This window comes from Bubalus kerabau, chromosome 4 (genome assembly GCF_029407905.1).
Source record: "Bubalus kerabau isolate K-KA32 ecotype Philippines breed swamp buffalo chromosome 4, PCC_UOA_SB_1v2, whole genome shotgun sequence".
NCBI classification, from domain to species: Eukaryota; Metazoa; Chordata; class Mammalia; order Artiodactyla; family Bovidae; genus Bubalus; species Bubalus kerabau.
In genome coordinates this window covers 161,600,223-161,604,811 of record NC_073627.1, presented here as the reverse complement: position 1 = coordinate 161,604,811, position 4,589 = coordinate 161,600,223, and the positions used below count along the sequence as shown (strand labels likewise).

Below are 4,589 nucleotides of genomic sequence, written 5' to 3'. Positions count from 1 at the left end.
GGTTGATTTTTTGCAAACTAGGAACATGCATGTCCTTTTCTAGTATAATCTTCTGAGTAAAAATACCTCTGCACAACCCACTTTAATACAGTTTTCATAGAATACTATCAAAATTGCAATTTTAGAATCCTTTACTCTTTGGAGCACTACACTAGAGTCTCAAGAATGACTTTGTTGAAGATCACTTTTAAATATTGTAGCACACTCTAACCAAAAGTGAAGATGTGCATTCTGTGTGCTGAGGTAAATGGGAACAGACATTAGCCATCTCCTTCTGTAATCTCAGATTTACAAAATTTATTAGCTATTTTATTAGCTATGCCTTAGCTATGTCTTAGCTATGCCAGGAAACCAGAATAAAGTTATTTACTTTAAAAAGAAACACTAGTTGGTAGGAAAAATATTGAGATGAAGAAATGAGTTTTGAAGGTGGGATAAAACTTTTGACTATGTGTGTTCCAGAGTTTCTCATTTGCCTAGACAATCATTGAACTCCCTCAAGTATATGTCATCTATTTTTTTGCATTTAACATTTTTTATTGATGTATAGTTGATTTGCAATATGTGTCAGTGTCTAGTGTATGGCAAAGTGATTCAGTCAAATATATCCACATATTCTTTTTCATTATGGTTTATTATAGGATTTACATATATTATAGTTCCCAGAATTATCTGTCAATTTTAAAATGAGAAGGTTGGGTTAGGAGTTTAGAGTCTATTCTGGCTCTGACATTTAGAAAGAAAGAGAGGAATTTGTTGAAAAAAGTTTAATTATCTTAGCATTGTAATCAGAAATCATTTTAGAGAAAGAGAAAATATGAAGTGACTTGGAGTAGGTGAGACCCTGACAAAGATCTCAGATAAGAATGAGGGAATGAGTGGGACTCCATCTGGATGAGAAAAGGAGAAGACTTCATTGTTTTGTTTCTAAAAGTAGACAGAAGAGCAGGTGAAGGGAGAGGGAACACGAGGGCCCAGAGCCAGAAAAAGAAAACTGAGTGCTGGGTGGGGAAAACCCAATGGAGAAACCCTCAGTGGAGTGGAGGTATATTCCGACCAAAGTGGATGTTAGAGACCAGACGTGTCTAACTTTTGCCTTTCTGGAAATGATTGGTAAAGTGTTTCATTTTCATACATGGATTGGAGGTTGAAATGTTAATAAATTTTGAAAAATGTGCTATGTTTTACAAATCTGAGCCAGTGTGGGCCAGCACTGCAGCAGCATAGAGGCAATTATGCTTCAGGAGAGCAGGGAGAACATGAAATCATAAACCACTACTGTGATTCTGTGAAACATTAAAGCGATCATGGAATTGGGGTTATGGAGGGAGAAGTCAAAGCAAGTTAATCTAGATCTTGCAAATCTGCACAAGATAGAAGCTATTACCCTTCAGTTGTGTCCAACTCTTTGGGACCCCATGGATCATAGCCCGTGAGGCTCCTCTGTCCATGGCATTTTCTTGACAAGCATACTGGTGGGGGTTGCCATACACTCCTCCAGGCTTTCTTCTTCTCCCATGAATCAAACTTGTGTCTCTTGCATCTCTTGCAGATTCTTTACTGCTGAGCCACCAGAGAGCCGGTAAAATCATGTTTCAAAGAGGTCAAGTGATTTGCTAAATTTTGCATGCCTGTAAATAGCATGGTTGATTTCAGAGCTTAAAATCTCACACTCTGAGGACAGTGCTCTAATCCTTACAGAAGATGACCTTTTGGAAAGTATTTCTTCCTCTTCTAAGAGCACAAGTGATCATTGTCTTTTTCACATCTCACCGTATATCAAATACTTAAAACTAAGAGCTTATCATTTTGTTTCTTAATTCAACTGGTTTCTTTGAGATCAGAGAAATGATCAGAGAATTTTGCAGATGTATATAACAAGTTCAGAGGTCTACAGGCTTTTATGTTGACACAGAGAACCAAAGGGAAAATTAATTTATCTTAACACATATCAAAAACTTGCCATGTTCAAAGCATCCATGTGTAATTAAAAATCTTAAACATGACATTACTTTGCTAGTATTGTGAGGAACAATCTCTTCACAAGTTCAGTGTCCACTGCAGTGGCAATAGGGATATGCATATCTGGGTATAGTCAATGTGATATACTTGAATAACATAACTGTGTACAAAGAATGAAGCTGTACTTATGATTTATGGCATACAGTTTTGATAACTAATTGAAATATTCAAGAAAGTTAAGATGAGAGCCGGGAAGGAAAGGTACTTCAGGTAGATAATTGCATATTAAAATATATAAAAAATAAATTTGCATGCTAAAAATGTGGACCCACAGAGTGGTTGTTTTAGACCAGAAGGTAGAAGTAGTGCTGGAAGATGAGATCAGAGAAGTAGGCAATGATGAGAACGTGAGGCTTGTGTAATTTGTGACTGAATTTGTTTGAACTCTATTTTGAAAGACAGTGGTTTTCAAACATACTTTCATATGTGATCAGTTGTGAGATATATTGTAAATAATTTGCTTTACATTATGAATTACTTACCTTTGTAATAAAGGATGGGTTCAAGATTATTCCATAGTCACAAATGCCTTCTTGAAGACAGATATCACATAGTGTTAGAGTGAGTGGACTCTTGCTGATCTCCTGTTTATATTCCTTAGTGTGTGGCATTTCCATCTGTTTTTTTTTTCCACATAATTTGAAACTTTTTGGGTGCAACCAAACCTTTCCTGTTTCAACTTTTACAACAAAAAAAAATGTTTCTTTGCCCAGAAACTTCTTCTGATCTTTAACTTGACTGAGGCCAGTTCATATTTTGATTAAAACAAATCTCAAAATATCTTACTAAGCAATACCCCTGACATAGGTTAGCATTTGTCTCTGTGTTTGCCTAGTATCTTGGGGCATATGTATATCATGTTATTGTAACTTTTAATTTACTTGAGTGTGTCTTTTATTTGATTTTGATTTGCCTGAGAGAAGAACTTGTATAACCTCACTCTAGATTCTCAGTGCCTTAGAGTGTATTCAGTAAATGTTGGATGAATGAGTGAATATTGCTAGTAATATTGGAAGGCAATGCTCCCTTTAAAGTTCCTCTAACAAAAACTCATTGAAAGTTGGTAGAGTGTAAATTTTAAACATAGGCCATGTGTACTTTTATTCACTAATACAGATGAACAAAGAAGAATAAAATGGACAAGACAAATGCAACAGTCATTTCTAATTTTATTTTTCTGGGATTTACTCTCTATCCCAAAGTTGAAATCACCATATTTGTGCTGTGCTTACTGATGTAGTTGATCACCTTACTGGGTAATAGTATTCTGATCTCGGTTAGTGTCCTGGATTCTCACCTACACACACCCATGTACTTCTTCCTCAGCAACCTGTCATGTCTGGACATCTGGTATACTTCTTCTGCCCTGACTCCAATGCTGGCAAATTTTATTTCAGGGGAGAACACCATCTCATTCTCAGGGTGTGCTGCTCAGATGTACTTCTCTCTGGCCATGGGCTCCACTGAGTGTGTGCTCCTGTCTGTGATGGCGTATGACCGATATGTAGCCACCTGCAAGCCCCTGAGATACCCCGTCATCATGAACAAGAAGATTTGTGTTCGGATTGCAGCTGGCTCGTGGGTGACAGGCTCCTTCACTGCCCTGGTGGGAACTGTGTCTGTTGCAGCCGTCACTGTGTGGAAGTGGTGTCATTGATCATTTCGCTTGTGAGATTCTGGCCGTCCTGAAACTGGCTTGTGTAGACACTTCCAAGGTGCAGTTAATCATGCTGGTGATCAGTGTACTTCTTCTTCCTATGCCAGTGCTCCTCATTTGTATTTCTTATGCATTCATCCTCTCTAGCATCCTAAGAATCAGCTAATTGGATGGTCGAAGCAAAGCTTTTCCAACATGTGCAGCCCACCTGAGTGTAGTGGTTTTAATCTATGGGACAGCTCTCTCCATGTACCTGAGCCATCAACTATGGATTCACAGGAAATAGATAAATTTATAGCCTTGGTATATGCTGGCTTAACCCCATGTTGAATCCTATCATTTATAGTTTACAGAACAGAGAAGTGAAAGTGGCTGTGAAAAAATTGCTTGTTAGGAACCCTCTCTGTGCTCTTTCAGTCTCTAGTAGCAAAAAATATTTGTAAATATTAAGGGATATTTAGTGCTCTATCTATATATCAGGAGATAATTGGGGTAGACACTCATTTTTAAATGTGATGTGCAATTTTCTAAGTCTCTTCTTTGACTAGTCACTGAAAGTCGAAGTAATATCAATGTATTATACCTAAGTTTATCTGATCTTAAACAAATAGTCTCATGATGACAAATTTTAATTTTTATCTGGGGTTATAGGGTTAAATATAATTATTTTTGTTGGTTTAGTGTTATTTTTATTTCTTTATAAAATTTTTAAAAATTGAAATATATTGATTAATATTTTTTCAAGTATATAACAAAATAATTCAGTTATGTGTGTGCATGTATTCTTTTTCAGATTCTTTTCCAAAGTAGGTTATGATAAGATATTGAATATATTTCCCCATGTTTATAGTAGGTCCTTGTTATTTATCTGTTTTGTATGTAGTATTAGGTAATTGGGTATCTATTAACC

The 4,589-nt window shown here is 36.3% G+C and overlaps 1 pseudogene; it reads left to right on the top strand.

Moving 5' to 3' along the window:
- The first annotated feature begins 3,037 nt into the window (after nucleotides 1-3,037).
- LOC129651714 (olfactory receptor 13F1-like) lies at nucleotides 3,038-4,154 on the top strand (annotated as a pseudogene).
- Nucleotides 4,155-4,589: the final 435 nt, after the last annotated feature.